General features: G+C 42.0%; 1 protein-coding gene across 10 annotated transcripts in view; it reads right to left on the bottom strand.

Moving 5' to 3' along the window:
• Nucleotides 1-17,739, bottom strand: part of HHLA2 (HERV-H LTR-associating 2) — a 107,892-nt gene that overhangs the window by 58,073 nt on the left and 32,080 nt on the right. For 2 of the 10 annotated variants that reach the window (XM_043893115.1, XM_043893119.1), the window contains exon 1: nt 14,849-14,873. The exons of 7 other annotated variants lie outside the window; for them this stretch is intronic. The gene's annotated coding sequence lies outside the window, so the exon portion shown is untranslated. Of the gene's footprint in view, nt 1-14,848; nt 14,874-17,739 lie in introns of those variants that run through there. One more of the 10 variants, XM_043893111.1, reaches the window with a different exon arrangement.

The raw sequence follows: 17,739 nt of genomic DNA, 5'->3' as shown, positions 1-17,739 counted from the left end.
GGGTGCATGCTCAGTCATGTCCAACTCTTTGCAATCCTGTAGAGACTGTAGCCCACCAGGCTCCTCTGTCCATGAAACTTTCCAAGCAAGAATGCTGGAGTAGCTCGCCATTTCCTACTCCAGACATTGTAAATCAACAACAACAAAAAAACTTTCTCAAAACAGTAGAAAGTAAACTGCTCTTACTGAAAAAAATCTTACTGAATACAAGTAGTAGATGAAAATTGGAAAAGGAAATGGGAACCCAGTCCAGTATTCAACACCTACACAAAGATACCTCAAGTTTCAAAACACTAGAGGAAAAGAGGATGCTATCAACTTCTAGGGAGAAAAAGCTGATCAGAGCGATAAGGAATTATAATGACTTTGGACTTCACAACAGCATCACTGCAAGCAAAAAGAAAATGGAGTTATGTCCAGAATCACAAAGGAAAATAACTTGTAACCTGTAATTATAAACTCTGAAACTTTCTGAGGGTATAACGATGGTCTCAAAAAATACATTTACCACCCACTCTGTTTCTCAAGAAGCTACGGGAAATGTGTTCCATCAGAATGAAAGTATAAACCAAGAAAAAACAAGACACAGTACAGAACAAATGAGAGTTCCAAACAGAAGAGGGATGAAGGAAATCCCTGGAGGACAGTGAACAGACATCCCCAAAATGCTAGCTGGAAATGAGATCAGACTGGGGCGCAATCAGGGGGACAAGAGTCCACAGAGACACGCTGCCGGATGTATGGCCACGATCCCTACTGCTTTGGTGTAGTCTTTAAAAATTATCTATCCAGGGCACCTGGATAGATGCCCTGGAGAATCTGAGCAAGGTAAGAATGTGGTGATCTTGACAATTTGCTGATAAGTCTGCTCTTTCCTTCCAGCCGTGCTGCCTATATTGACTGTGGACATGTATTTCATCCCACTGAAGTTTCCTGCTTCTACTTAGGTCTGAGAGCTGAAAGAAGGCCATGGTGAGCCGAGAAGCAAGAAACCCAGGGCAATTCACCTCACTCCCACAGGTCAGATGTCTAGCACCTGTTTTATACTACAGCCCTTCCAAATTCACAGACTGTGGTGAGCCTCAGATTTCCCAGAACTCATGCATGGCCTTCTCCCACTGCCTAACCCAGAAGGTGCTCTTGTAAACTCCCAGGAAGCTGAAGTCTAAGAGCGAGAGACTACTGGGTTTATCTTGCCTTGGATTCTCTCACACAACTAGCTTTGTATTTGCCCCATGTGGGAAGGGGAGGCATGGTGAGGAAGGTTTCAAAAGGTTTCAACATGACAAACACAGGAGCACTTTAAATTCTAATTTGTAATCCGGGTGGAAGATTCAGAGGTGTTTTGTTGCTGCTATTTTTCAGATTAAACATTTACTTTATACACACAGAGAAGAAAGGATAAAGAAATAAGTCTACTCACACAGTAATGGCGGGACTATAAATTAGAAAGCACTTTCTGGATGACTGTTTGGCAATGAATATCAAAAATCTGAAAGCTGTATGTGTTTTTTGACCCAATAATTCTACTTCCAAAAATATTCTGTGAAAAGGTGGACTATGTTCCAAGGTATACACAAAGGCTTTGCTAAATGAGAAACTAACAGTTGAAAATGAGGAATCCAAAACACCAACTCTTGTAGAACTGATTAAAATAAGTGGGATATTTGTGCAATTCACCACCATGCAGTCATTAAATATGATGCATTTACAGACACACTGACATGGGTAAAGTTTACATTACACTGTGATTAATTTAAAATAATTAAGCATGTGGGCTTCCCAAGTGGTGCTAGTGGTAAAGAATCCGCCTGCCAATGCAGGAGAGACAAGAAACGCGGTTTGATCCCTGGGTTGGAAAGATGCCTTGGAGTAGGAAATGGCAGCCTACTCCAGTATTCTTGCCTGAAGAATCCAATGTACAGAGGAACCTGGCGGGCGATAGTTTATGGGGCCGCAAAGAATTGGACACGACTGAGTACACTGTTTAAAATAATTAAGCATAGACCATATACTATGTGCATGCATTGGTTTTAATCTACTCCCCAGGGATGGTTCGTTAATAATTTGAGGAACCCCCTGTTCAATGCAGGCACTCCGGGTGCCTGTGCATCAGAAGCAGCTACTGCCAGTGCCTCGATGATAACTAACTCCATCTGCACTGCAGGACATGTCAACATGAGAGATGCTAAAGATACTTATTCATTGGTGAAAGAATTGGTGAAAGGTACAAGAATATCTGCTATTGCATAAACAGGAGGGTAACAGAAGCCTATGCCTACAAGAGCAGTTAGCACTAGAATTTTTCAGTGTCTGCCTCTGATGAACATGTCAGGCAAGAGACTTTGCATACCTACAGGACCAGAGCTCCAGTACTTCACCAGACTTGCAGGAACAGGTTTTGTGACTCTTTATGGTCATTTGCTAAATATCTGTATGAGTTTGAGGACTTCTAAGAAGCAGATGCCAAAAGAGGATTATTACGGATTTACTTGGGGGGCCCACCCACGAAGGCAAAGCGAGGAGAGCTGGAGAAGGAAGAGGAGACCAGATGATGATGAAGTTCTGACACTTGTGCAGAAGACAGGGAAGGCGGGCTGGGTGGGAAAAGTTTCTGATTACAGTGGGGTTCCAAGAAAGCCTTAACCAGTCTGATGTGAAGTTCTTATGCTAGCCATCCACCTGGGAAGTCACCCGTGTCTGTGTTAATAACCCCAGCTGTGCTCCGTGACTGGGAGCAGCCAGGGGAAGCATGACGTCAGTACAGATGAGGCGGCAGATCCAGAGGGCAGCAGCTGGCACCGCCGGGCAATCATGACCCCCCACCAGGACGAGACCTGAGGGTTCTCACGGCTGCCACAGTACGTGCAGCAGAATTCAGACAAGACAGAGACTGTGAGTGCCACAATGGACAACTAGAAAAAGAAATCTGATGGTTATAAAAAGGCCAAATGTGCTGAAATCTGTGAACATAGATGCGTGTATGTGTGGTTTCAAGGTAACCATAGCATGGTCCCACTCTTTATTTTAAAGTCAATTACTGATACATCATATGAGGGTGTTTTCTAAAGTATTTTATTAACTATCACTAGAATTCCTTTAGGGACTTTGCTATCTTCCCATCCAGGTCCTCGGCTCTTAAATCCCACATGTAACCATCTTATCAAGGCCTTTTCCTATGGCACGGTGAGTAAGAAACAGGAGTTTTTGGTGTGGGAGGTGTGCAGAAGAAAAATGCTAGGAAACAGAGAAAGCAAAATATTAATGAGGTGGTCTGAGGTCAGAGGACTTGGGGCTGCCTGGTGAGTGACCCTGTGTGTCTTCTGGAGAAAGAGGAAAAGAGGCTGTATGCCCAGTGAAGATGGGAAAATCTACAAGATGGAGAAAGAAAGTATAACCAAGGCTGACCAAGTCCCGGAGCGACCCCAGAGCTCGCAGGACACGCCGTGAACTTCCTCCATGACCCGGGGTGCAGCAGCAGCAGAGGCTAATCTGATGTAGATCGTAAGAGGCAGGGTCAGCACAGCTGACGTCTTAGTTAAACATATACACAGACACAGAATATATGTGAGTAGAAAACATTTGACAACCTGAATAAAACGCTAGTATTGTTGCTTTACAGGACAGGGTTATGAATGACTTTTTTTTCTCATGTCTATTTTCTAACTGTTTACAATGAACATGAGTTGGTATAATACAAAGAAAAACATTCTGGGAAAAAATAATTAGAGTAATTATTTATTTCCAGCAATTAGACTGAATACTAGAAAAGTCAAGTCATTGTTTTCTGCACAGTGGCCAACATAATTGGTCAATTATAAAGGAACTCCACAGAACAGGTTTATTTACCCTGTAATCTATGGATGCATTTTATAGTAAAGCCATCCTGTGAGGCATATTTAGGAGACCATATGAATGAAAGTAGACCTTTTAGTTAAGATTTATCTTCCCGTGGCTATTGATGACACATAGCTATACCCTCTCCAAAAAGCTTTGAAACAGAACCATCTCTACTCTACTTTATAATGAGGACTTAAGAAAAATCCTGCTCCAATAAGGACTAAATTCCAAGCTGGCGACAGTTAAAGCTAACACTTTTCACAAGAAGCAACCTCCTTGGGTTACAGGCCACCCTACCCTCTCAAGGACATGACTCATCAGGATTCTTTTGATAAACTGACATACTATTTATGTAAAATGATAATGTACCTTTATGTATATATGTAAATATGCATAAAAGTATATTTATGCAAAATATATTTATGTAATTTAAATGTAATTTTATATTTATGTAATTTTTTAAAAGTATATTTACATAAAAAAGTACCTATCTCAATGACTGGGACAGGAAGATATCCCCTTGTTTCCTTACTGCTACTTATATATCCACTTGTTGGCTTAATTTCTAAAATCTCTAACTCCATCATTAATTATCATCAACTAGTACTTTCAGTTCAGCCCCTCAGTCAATGTCCAACTCTTTGCGACCCCATGGACTGCAGCAAGCCAGGTTTCCCTGTCCATCACCAACTCCTGGATTTTAGACCTATACAGACATGAACTTCTTATTGCAAAATTCAGACTTAAATTGAAGAAAGTAGGGAAAACCACTAAGAATACTGGAGTCAGTTGCCATGCACTCCAGGGGATCTTCCCAAACCGGGGATCGAACCCAGGTCTCCCGGATTGCAGGCAGATTCTTTACTGTCTGAGCTACCAGGGAAGCCCAAGAATGCTGGAGTGGGTGGCCAGTCTCTTCTGCAGCAGATCTTCCCGACCCAGTAATCAAACCAGGGTCTCCTGCATTACAGGTAGATTCTTTACCGGCTGAGCTACCAGGGAAGCCCAGGCCACTCAGATATAACCTAAATTAAATCTCTTATGATTATAGAGTGGAAGTGACAAATAGATTCAAGGGAAGATCTGTAAGTTCTTCAGGCACTCTGTCTATGGACAGAAGTTCATAATACTGTACAGGAGGCAATGATCAAAACCATCCCCAAGAAAAAGAAACACAAAAAAGGCAAAATGGTTCTTGGAGGAAGGCTTACAAACAGCTGAGAAAAGAAAAGAAGTGAAAGGCAAAGGAGAAAAGGAAAGATATACTCATCTGAATGCAGAGTTTGAAAGAATAGCAAGGAGAAATGAGAAAGCCTTCCTAAGTGAACAATGCAAAGAAATAGAGGAAAACAATAGAATGGGAAAGGCTAGCGATCTCTTCAAGAAAATTAGAGATGCCAAAGGAAAATTTCATGTCAAGATGGGCACAATAAAGGACAGAAATGGCATGACCCTAACAGAAGCAGAAGATACTAAGAAGAGGTGGCAAGAATACACAGGACTATACAAAGAAGAGCTTAGTGACCTGGATAATCACGATGGTGTGATCACTCACCTAGAGCGAGACATCCTGGAGTGCAAAGTCAAGGGGGCCTCAGGAAGCGTTACTACAGACAAAGCTAGTGGAGGTGATGGATTCCAGGTGAGCTATTTCAAATCCTGAAAGATGGTGCTGTCAGAGTGCTGCACTCAGTTCAGTTCAGTCACTCAGGAGTGCCCGATTCTTTGCAATCCTATGCAATCCCATGACTGCAGCATGCCAGGCTTCCCTGCCCATCCCCAACTCCCAGAGCTTGCTCAAACTCATGTTCATTGAATGGGTGATGCCATCCAACCATCTCATCCTCTGTCATCCCCTTCTCCTCCTGCCTTTGATCTTTCCCAGCATCAGGGCCTTTTCCGATGATTTCTCAATATCCCAGCAAATTTGGAAAACTCATCAGTGACCACAGGGCTGGAAAAGGTCAGTTTTCATTGCAATCCTGAAGAAGGGCAATGCCACAGAATGTTCAAACTACCATACAATTGCACTCATTTCACGTGCTAGCAAGGTAATGCTCAAAAATCCTCCAAGCTAGGCTTCAACAGTATGAGAACCGAAAAATTCCAGATGTACAAGATGGATTTAGAAAAGGCAGAGAAATCACAGATCAAATTGCCAACATCGTTGGATCATAGAAAAAGCAAGAGAATTCCAGAAAAACATCTACTTCTGCTTCATTGACTACAATAAAGCCTTTGGCTGTGTGGGTATAACAAACTATGGAAAATTCTTCAAGAGATGGGAATATCAGACCACCTTACTTGCCTCCTGAGAAATCTGTATGCAGGTCAAGAAGCAACAGTTAGAACCAGATATGGAACAACTGACTGGTTCCAAATTGGGAAAGGAGTATGTCAAGGCTGTATATTGTCACCCTGCTTATTTAACATATATGCAGAGTATATCATGCAAAACACTGGGCTGGATGAAGCACAAGCTGGAATCAAGATTGCCGGGAGAAATATGAGTAACCTCAGATATGCAGATGATACCACCCTTATGGCAGAAAGCAAAGAGGAACTAAAAAGCCTCTTGAAAGTGAAAGAGGAAATTGAAAAAGCTGACTTAAAACTCAACATTCAAAAAACTAAGATCATGACATCTGGTCCCATCACTTCATGGCAAATAGATGGGGAAACTATGGAAATAGTGAGAGACTTTATTTTGGGGGGCTCCAAAATCACTGCAGATGGTGACTGTAGCCATGAAATTAAACGACTCTTGCTCCTTGGAGGAAAAGCTATGACCAACCTAGACAGCATATTAAAAAGCAGAGACATTACTTTGCCAACAAAGGTCCATCTAGTCAAAGCTATGATTTGATGTGAGAGTTGGACTTTAAAGAAGGCTGAGCACCAAAGAACTGATGCTTTCAAACTGTGATGTTGGAGAAGACTCTTGAGAGTCCCTTGGTCAGCAAGGAGATCAAACCAGTTAACCCTAAAGGAAATAAATTCTGAATATTCACTGATCCTGAGAGAGAGCTGATCCTGAAGCTGAAGTTCCAATACTTTGGCCAGCTGATGCAAAGAGCTGACTCTTTGGAAAATACCCTGATGCTGGGAAAGATTGAAGGCAGGAGGAGAAGGGGATGACAGAGGATGAGACAATTGGATAGCATCACCAGCTCAATAGACAAGAGTTTGAGCAAGCTCCAGGAGATGGTGAAGAACAGGGAAGCCTGGCGTGCTGCAGTCCATGGGGTTACAAAGAGTCAGACACCCCTGAATGACTTAACTGAACTGAACTGAGAGGGTATTCAAGAAGAGTTGTACACATTAAAAATAAACATGGCTGAAAGAACATCACAGAGCTAAACTGGACTCCATTTACAAGCTTGTTAAGTTCTATCCTTGAATCAAACTAGATCACTGGAAGACAATGTGTATTGCTACTGGCCACAGTGTCTTCCTATTAAAAAAAAAAAAAGGGCTCCCTTTCTTCCAAGAAGACCCTACACTAAACAAGGGTATATGATGTGGGGAGAGGAATGAGGATTGGATTTCAATCTCCACTCATCCCATGAGCAGGATGCCCCAGTACATTGTATTCAAACAACTGTCCAGGTCAGCCACGGCTTATGTGTTTAGAAGACATTACCTTAGTTCTCTGAGAAAATCCTGTCACTGAATCATCCTTCAACTCTAAACCTTTATTATCCTTATGGACAACTCACCAGTCGTATTTGTTAAGGGTCCTATCCAGACCAATGTTTCCCAGCTTTTTGGATTTCAGGGACCAATTTTCTTGAAAGTTATTTTTGGGAACTGATGTAGGGTTGCCAAGTTTTATCTGAAAGAAATAAGACTCAAAGTATGTAATTTACTGAGCACAGTAATTTTAAAATAAAAGCCCAATATTTCTCAAGAAATAAAAGCTATCTACTTGGACCCACATTTTCTCTTTGATAAAATAAAGCTGAATCAGTGCACTGGGGAGCTGCTGACGTGCTTGCCACCACCTGCGTTTGAAGCCGCCTCTGCCCCGCTTCAGTTTCCCCCACCCACCCAGCCTTCTCCTCTGTTCTCTTAACCTGGTTGATGCCCACTCATCTTTCAGCTCTTAGACTGGAAAATCAGGGAAGGATTCTAAGCTGGAGAAATTCAAGTGAATTTAAGAATTAGTACTATTTCACTAATTGGTACAAAAGCGTGTGTGCATTCATGATCAATTGTGTCCAGCTCTTTGCGACCCCACGGACTGCAGCCTGCCAGGCTCCCCTGTCCGTGGGATTTTCCCAGCAAGGATACTGGAGTAACTACTATTGAATACCAGAGATTGAGTCCATATTTCTTGTATCTCCTGCTTTGGCAGGTGGATTCTTTACCACGGAGCCGCCTGGGAATCCTAACTGATACAAAAGAAAAGTATAATTGGTTACAGATCAATAGGTTTAATATTTATTGACACCCACAGACTGTGAACTTCATGAAAAGAGCACTCAAAATCTACCTAGCTTTGCCCCCAGCTATGTAGACACAGATCTGGCTACATAATAGGTGCTTGAGTATTTCTTGAATGCATTAAACCAACATCTCTTATATAATGTGCTCTTGTAGTGATCTGAGTTTTGAACCAGAAGAACTTGTTCTCTTCTTCTGAATATTAAAGATGATATAATTTGCTTCTCACCTTACCCAGTTTCTAAGAATCTTAGAGGTTTATATTTCATCACAGCAACTATGTTGACTTTTGTTGTTGGAATATTTACTCTGTTTCCTCTTTCCTATTTTTCATATTATTTTACCCTTTATTATAAGCTGCTCTAAGCTGCTTCAAGTTCCTTTTCAGAAAGATGTGGGGTGTAAATAAATAAATAAAGCTTTACAGTGCAATAGCTCACCTGTTCCTGAAATAAAATGCTGACATTTTAAATGTTGCTTATTGTAAAGGTTAGATGATTAAATATATTCCTCTTCTGCTACATCAGATTACCCAAATAAACATCAACCACATAGAAACCACACAAATAGATCAAGTTTTTGAATGGAGGTAGTTTTCAGGGACAGATACGTACTTGAAAATCAAGAGAAAAGAAAACGCAAGGTATGGCATTCTAGTTTTAAAACAACCAAGCTTAAGAAAACCACCACATATATTTATGTTTATGCTTATTATGTGCCCTTTTAAAACATCAAGAAAAGCCAGCTGCCAGCTGACACAGTTTCCAAAGAACTTGAAGAAGCATCAAGACTCTTTCTTCCACAGGGGAAAAAAAAGCTTCTGTAGGTCTGCTTTTAACATTCAAAATGATCAGACTAGCCATCTCGAGTTTGGTAAATAGTATTTAAAACTGGTCGAAATATCAATTAATCTTCCAATTCTGCCTCACTTTCTAACAAAAAGCATTTAACCCCAACTCTACATAGGCTAACAACCCCGGGTTGGCTTCATTACTCAGCTAAGGCATCCATCACCTGTTGTGTCTGGCAGAGCTTTTATTATCTCAGAGCACAACCCCCTGAGTTTCCAGAAGAGAAAGTTTCCGCCTTCAGATAAATCATCTCAGTTTATCTAATAACTTGCCGACCCAAACAGATTAGAAACCTCAACAGTGAAAGCTTCTTGGAATGCTAGCCAGTCTTGTTCTCTGGCGTGACACATGAACTGTAGCAGGAGCTAACAGACTTGCCCAAGACCACTCAGAGGGTGAGCACACAGCGGGGGAAGCAGGCTTGTTCCGCACCCGCAGCCTCTGCGAGGGACACCGGCTCTCCAGGAGGATGAACTAGAGCTAGGTGGCGAAGGGGAGGCCCAGGGCTCTGAGGCGGCACACTGACACGTGCCCCGGGCACACGCTTGGGCCCCAGGAGAATGGTGCCCCGATTCTACGTAGGAGGAGGCGGCCACGTGCTCCTGCTCACATCTGAGGACTCTCCGACTGCCCAGTCCTTGTCTCCAAAGCCACAGCATACGCTCAGTGTGCAAGGTGCTTGTAGGAAATACCCAGGGCTCACTTCCGACCTCAGACTCTCCCGAAGGTGGAGAGGCAGCAGAATGCCCTCCTGGCACACACTTGCTAAGCCACCTTCAATTTAATTCCATCGCGTAAGAGGTTCTGAAGGATGACTTAACGTGAGTACAAAAGCACCAGTTACAACCCGTCTAGGAAAACAAAGGGTGCTTGTTCTGAAGAGCTAGAAAGGAGTTTGGGCACAGAGTCTGGCAGGCTTCTTGGGTAGGCAAGAAATCTTTGTATTCAGATGAGCAAGGGGGATGAGATCCGATTCAGAATGGTGGGTTCCTTCCATGGCAGGGGCCCCCTGAGTCTTGTTGTCAATACCAGTAGCTGCTTTGGCAGGAGGCAGGTGAGAGCATGGGTTCTGGAGTTAGTTAGGCTTGGTTTTTTACTTACAGCTTCAAATCTTACTAATTATAGGACTTTGATAGTACAACAGTCTTTAAACTCTTCCCTAACCTGTAAAGTGGAGGTTGGGTGTAGCAGTGGATAGAAATCCCCACAATATGATGAAGTAAAATGCCTAGCTCTCCAGCAGGTACACAAATACTTTTTCTTCACATTCTGTCATCCCCTCCTTACCTTTTATTGCCTTTCCAGCTTGTCTTATGACAGGAAGAAGTTGCAGAAGCCATTGAGGAAAGAGCTGTGGGTATAGCCATGCCGAAATCTGGGGCCAAGGCAAGCCCCTCCTCCCCTCCTGCCAATCTTGCCAACTCCCAGCGGTATTCTTGTTATACTGAGGAGCAGTGATTTTCAAGAACAGGTCCAATAGAAGAAGGAGTTCACTAAGCAGCAAGAGGCAAGGGTAGGGATGTGGGAGTGAGAAAACGTTTTTTCAAAGAGACAGTGGAGGACCACAGATTCGCTTTGCTCATGGTGGCAAGAGAGAAAAGGCTCACAAAAATAAGGAGGATGGTTCACTGGCTGCCCCCAAACCTCCTCTGCTTTCCCTTCTAGTCTCTCTCTCTGTACTAATAGTACTTGCTAGTATAACAGTTTGACTGTCAACTTACCAGCTTTGTGGGCACAAAGACAAAAATCAACCTGTGCTCCACATCGTCCAGTCCAGCAGAAAGGGATACACAGCTACACTAAACATGGGACCTGCTAGCCTTCTGCTAGGATCAACGTACGCTCACAAGAGAAAATGACACCACTTCTGTGAAGCCATTCATAGCCTCTCAAATATACTATCGGAATCGTGCCTTGTAACTTAGGGAGAAGTTTGTGGGGGCTTGGGAAAAAAGTCCTGGTGCCTCAGTGGTAAAGGATGTGCCTGCCAATGCAGGAGATGTGGGTTAAATCCCTGGGTTGGGAAGATCCCCTGGAGAACGAAATGGCAACCCACTCCAGAATTCTTGTCTGGACAACTCTATGGACAGAAGAGCCTGGTGGGCTACAGTCCATGGAGTCAAAAAGAGTTGGACACAACTTAGCAACTAAAAAAACAACAAAATTAGGGAGAATTCAGCTAGGGGCTGGGGAGAAAAGTGAGGGCTAAAACTTTTTAATTCTGTAACGCATTCTTTTTCTATGTATTTAAACTCTGAATTCTCCAACAGCTACAGATTCTTCCAAAACTCCTCCACTTTTTTTTTTTTTTTTATTCTCACCAATCTTTACCCTGTTAGGAACTGTAGTGGAAGCTCTGTTCATAATGTCCATTTAACTGTCTCAGAAGATTAACTGATTTTCTCCATTTCTTCTATGAAATATACTTTCTCGGGTCAGGTTCCCTAGAAGCACCGCCAGAGATGGAGATTCTCATGCAATCAATTTGCTAAGAGTAATACTTTCAAGAAACAGTTGTAAGGAAGTGAGGGCAGGAGGACAGAGACAGGAAAGGAGCCAAGCCAAGATGGGCATGGCTAAGTATGACCTCTGACAAGAAACGCTGGAAGCACTGGAATATGAATGGCACCACAGCTTCACTCATTCTTGAGGCAAGGGATCAACATTTTGTATCCTCGAATCAGTCAGTCGTTTGCCATGGGCCATCCTAGGGAACTATGCATGTGTGCTAAGTCGCTTCAGTCCTGTCCGATTTTTTGTCACTCTGCAGACAAGGCTCCTCTGTCCATGAGATTCTCCAGGCAAGGATACTGGAGTGGGTTGCTATGCCCTCCTCTAGAGGATCTTCCCAACCCAGGGATCAAACCCGAGTCTCTTACATCTCCTGCATTGGCAGACAGGTTCTTTACCGCTGAACCACCTGAGAAGCCACAGGTATCCGTGGGCAAGGGCAATTCTCTGGAGAAGAGTGCATCCATGAGTCAACAGTAGCCAACACTCATAACAGTCAGAAGTGGGTTCGCCTGCCTGGCAAACAGGTTCTGAGCAGGACATTAACAGGGGCTACTGCTCATACTGACACCTGTCCACTGACATAGATAGCAATCTACAAGGTCCAGCCAGGAAACAGCAAGCCCTGTAGGTATTTCACAAAGAAGAAATCAGTTATAGGGAACTGGCCACATGGGTGATGGGAGAGGTGGGAAACAACTGGGATGAGAGAGGAAGTCCAGAGATGAGCAGGAACAAAAAGTTGCTATAACCTCTAGGGCTGGAGGACCCCTAGCAGTCAGGGGCGTAGGGGACTAGAGTCCCACAGGGAGGCAGAGGAGACCCTCTAGGAGGTGAGGATGGGGGAAACAGTCTGGCTTCTCCCCTTCAGGGCTTCAATTTTCTGCCTGTACTTCCTGGTAGTCAAACCTACCAAAAGCCAAAGGGAAAGAGGGCCAGGGAAACGTCGCTCCTGTGACGCAGAGCAGGGGAGGGCAGAAAGTGGACAGGGGCCCACAGGCAGGTGACCGATAGGCCAGGAGAGCACGCACCACACTTCTGTTCATACCAAGTGAGCTACAAGCACCAAAACAACGGTATGTCATCCGTTTTCTCTGCTATTACATAGAATAAACCGGTTTGGGGCATAGACATCTCTTTAGATTTTAGATCAACCTCAAAGTCATAAAATTCATGCCAGGTATTTAGTTGATAAAATGAAATGAACAGTAAGTGTCGTGTGTTCCAGCTCAGTCTCTAGTTGGAAGAGACCAGATTTGATGGCCTCCCAATGTCCATTCCCAGTCCGAAATTAAATCTAGGCAAAGGGGTAGGGACTCATTGGAGCCAACTCACTGGAAAAGACTCTGATGGTGGGAAAGACTGAGGGCAGGAGGAGAAGAGGGCAACAGAAGATGAGATGGTTGGATGGCATCACTGATTCAATGGACATGGGTTTGAGTAAATTCTGGGAGACGGTGAAGGACAGGGAAACCTGGCCTGCTGCAGTCCACGGGGTCGCAAAGAGCTACACACAGCTGAGTGACTGAACAAGAAAAGATAGGGAAAAGTCGGATGATTTTGAAGGCAACATTAAGAATTGAGTTCTATTTTATTATTAATTTTGGCACAGGTTAACTTGGCAGGACCTTCCCTCTGCTAGTATTTCCATTTTCCCTTTTATCCACTCAGTTTGGTTCAGTAAATTATACTTAATAGTTGATATTATTTGGTATTTTCAAAATGTTAGTCATCATCTGAAGTGTTTTACCATGCAGTAAATAACATAATTAAGCATTAACCCAAGGTCCAAATTTAGTGGGGATATTTACATGTGTCTAATTATTTGTCAATTTGTGTCAGTACTTGGGACCACTCAAGAGACAGTTGAGGCAAAGGCTTCCCCTAGGGGCTTAACAAAGTGATTATAGGCTTATTAGAAAACACAGAAAGACAAGCCTGCCAGGTGTTGTTCTCAACCACTTGCAAATCAAATAACTGGAAAAAAATAGAGGTTTGCTAGGAGAGGAACAATTTTCCAAGTATATATACTGTATGCAGATACCTGTTTCCAAGTAGTAAACTGAGGAAAATAAATGACAGGATCTTCTAAGTGTTCTCAACTCTATTTCTTTAAAATAATCTGGAAGATCTATAAGCTCTAGCTCTCTACTAAATCCATAGTGCATTTTGATGAATGGTAAAATCTCACACAAGAAATAGTATTTGTATGTGAGCATATTAGCACACAGTTGCCAAAACTCCATTTGTTAAAATAAAAATGACTAAATATGCCTGTTAAATGTTGCAATTAAAATAGTGTATAATACTTGTATACTGGGGTAAATGACATAGAGACAAATATTTGTAATATAATAACACACCAAGTACTCTTATCCTCCTCAAATCCGAATTTTAAATGGTCTCTTAAGCTTTCAAATCAATCTTGAGATGCACCAGTTCTGTATCTGCTGAGATGAGAAATCAAATCTATAATCATAACACACAGGCAAATTCATTCTCATTGCCAATATGGATGTTGGATGTAGTTAATTTCCAGTGATTAACAACTTTTGAGAATCAGAATTCAGACCATTATACTATAAAATGTCTCTTGATAAACCAAATGAATTACTTAGACTTGCCAAGAAATTTCAAAACAATTAAGTCAGCTGATTTTTTCCAACAGGTAAGAGGGGAACACTATGCTATTAACTCCAACATAATTATGATTGATGAAAATAACACAAGTATATTAACTGACACTTTTGACAAATTTTGCATTCTTCAAATATTTTTTTGTCTGAAAGCAATTTCAAAGATATACAACTACTTTTTATCCATGTAAGACTTGCTTTTTCTTATAAACACATATCAAAACTTATGATAAAATAATATATTTTATTTAGTCTAGAAATTTTCTCTAGAGAAATATATTTGCTCTATTCTAGGTAAGTATGAGTAGTCTAGGGATACAGATTTGGGGGTTGATGGAGAGGGAAAATAAGGTACTAGGTTTACAAGTGGGAGCATATCAAAGGACCTCAAAGAGTCCCTAATGGACAAAGCTAGAAAATTTAGGCAGCAAAATAAATATTGGATTGATTGTAACCTCAAATTAAAAAGAAAAAAAATTTGTGTGTCCATACTGATGTAAATGGTTGAATAGATAACACTTTTCCTTATCAAAGAATTCTGAAGACTATATAGTACATACATACCATCCCCACTCCAGGAGGTGAAGCTTAATTCATCTCCCTTTGAGTGTCAGCTGCCGCTGCTGCTGCGGCTAAGTGGCTCAGTCGTGTCTGACTCTTCGCGACTCCATGGACTGCAGCCCACCGGGCTCCTCCGTCCCTGGGATTCTCCAGGCAAGAGTACTGGAGTGGGTCACCAGTGCCTTCTCTGTGAGTGTCAGCTGGATTTAGTCAATTGCTTGCAACAGAGTATGAGAAGGGGGAAAACAGGAACTTTACAGTGGAAAATGGGGCAGACATCACCTTAGCCTGGTGAGCAGGTACCAGAATATCATGTACCGCTCATATGGTAAGAAAGCACTTCATTGGTGTAATATTCTGCACAAAATTCACAATCCCCGATCAGGAGAGAAACACCAGACAAAGCCAAATTGAGAGAAAGTCAACAAAATATCTGATCATTACACCTCAAAACTCTCAAGGTCACAAAAAGTAAGGAAAGAGGGAGAAACTGCCACATTACAGAACACTATAGAAGGCATAACTATTAAATGTAAAGTGATATTCTGGGCTGGATGAAACAAAATTAATAATAACGGGAAAACTAGTGAAATTCAAATAAAAGTTGTAGTTTAGTTAGTAGTATTTTGCCACTGCTAATTTCTTAGTTTTGACAACTGAACCACAACTACGTAAGATGTTAATATAGGGAAAGCTGGGTGAAAGTAAATAAGAACACTAATATTCTTGTAACTTTCCTGTAACTCTAGAATTACTCCAAACTAAAATTTTCATTATGACCAAACAAAAAAAAAAAATACAACATATATAACATGTGAAAGGCAGTTAAAGCAATCCTTTAAGGGAAATTTATAGTCATAGACACATTAAAAATGAATGTTAAACATTTATGAAATAAACATAAATCCAAGAAATTGGAAAAATACCCAAAGAACAAAGAAAATAACAGGAAAATAGTGGAAATAAATGAAATAGAATACATAAAACTGAAAAGTAAAAAAACTGATGGATAGATAAGTCTAAAAATGAACAACAGACAGACTTCTGGCAAAGTTAAATAAGAAAAAGTATTATTATGGAAAAGGTGACCTAACTACAAATAAAGCTGAGATTTGAAAAGATAGTATCAGCAACCTTCTGCAAATCAATTTGAAAAGTTTTCTAGGAATTTCTCCTTTAAATAACTGCTACACACACAGACACACACACAGATAGAAAGCTTAAAGAATCCTATAATTAGTAAAAAAAAAAATCATGATAGTACTTTAAATCCTTCCTATATTCTCTCTCTCACTTACTCAGCAGGCCCAGATGGTTTTCCAGATGAATTCTACCAAACGTCAAGGACAATATCACCTTGGTATTAAAACCAAGCAAAGACAGCATGTGGAGAAAAATATAATCAACTGAGTTCCTGTATGAAAATAGACAGGGAAATCTAGATAACATGTTAGTACATCAAGTCTAACAATGTTTAAACAGGTAACAGAGCATGACTGTGCTAATCACATAACCACCAAGCAGCAGACATCACGGTGGGATAATGTGAACATGAGGTTTATTGAGGGAAATTCCTGTGGAGGGTTAAGGTGAGCAAACAGCAGGCAGCAGAGCTTTCAGGCTCGTGTGAAAGGAGGGGAGAAAAGAGGAGATGGAGCAAAAAGAACGTCAGACTGCAGTGCTACGCTCAGGAAGTTCTGATGAGGCCACTGAGCAGTCCACTGCATGTGCTCCAGCTAGTCACCCATCAGAGGACCCCCGTGTCCCTCAGGAATGAGCCTGTATCAGTCACCGGCTGAGTCAATAATGCCAGAGCATCCGAAGAGATCAACCGCGCCCGTGGTTAGCATGGCCACAGCTCAAAGGGTAGCAACTGCGGCTGTCACTCAGTTATACTCTGCAAAGCAGGAGATCTGAGCCCTACATTTTCACAGCTGCCGCGGTGACCAAGCTGAGTTTTCTCCAGGAAAACTCCAGAGGTTTAATCGAAGGATCTAAAAGTGAAACACCACATGCGCTGGACCCAAGTCGTGTGTGCCTCTTCCGGTCCCCTCAGCTCTAATGCTGCACAGACGTCACCATCACCATTAGGACCTCATGGGTCACTTCCCTAATGAGTACCAGGCCCTCCCTTTGGATCGTCATGCAGAACCGAGCCAACCAGACCCTTGCCAGGATTCTTGATGTGTGATTCCAGGTATGAATGAAATGCCATGCTGCAGAGCATGGAATCTGGAGTCCCGAGCTGCCATCAAAGGGACCAGATGATGGAATGCAGATACATGCGTCATCCTCCTGCGTACTGCTTAGGGACACGGTTCACTGTGCAATCCATTCAGGAAGTTTCTGATGCTGAATGAATGCAGTTACCTAGAGAACTGCCAGGTCTCTTTCCTGGCTACTCATGAAAGGATCAACGTGGTAATCCAGTCCTTCATAGACCTCCCCATCTTCCCCTGCCTTCTTTCCAGCTTCCTGCTCGCTCACTACCCTGGGTTTGCATGTCCCAAATAAAGTATCAACATTTTAATACTTGCTTCAGGTTCTGTTTCCTAGAGAACCCAGGTCAGTACAGCACGTTAAAAGATTGAAGTTGAAAATTCCATCTGAATACATAAAGAAAAACTTGATAGCATACAAAATAATCTAAAAATCTCATTAAATGAGTAAAAGTTTTTTTAATGTGACAAAGCATGTATCTGAAAAACCCATTCTAGTTCTTAGAAATTAAGAATTAGAAACACTACCTTTAAAATCCATCATAAGAATCACACAAATGTGACAATATATTGTGGTAGTAAGAATTTACTAATGAGGTTGTTTACAAAGCTATGGGCAGGGTTAAGGGAAACTACCAAGGATGCTGCTGCACCCCCACAGCTAGCAACAGAGAA

Source organism: Cervus elaphus, chromosome 31 (assembly GCF_910594005.1).
Source record: "Cervus elaphus chromosome 31, mCerEla1.1, whole genome shotgun sequence".
Taxonomy (NCBI): domain Eukaryota; kingdom Metazoa; phylum Chordata; class Mammalia; order Artiodactyla; family Cervidae; genus Cervus; species Cervus elaphus.
The sequence above is the reverse complement of the archived record's forward strand: the minus strand, read 5'-3'. Positions and strand labels throughout refer to the sequence as shown.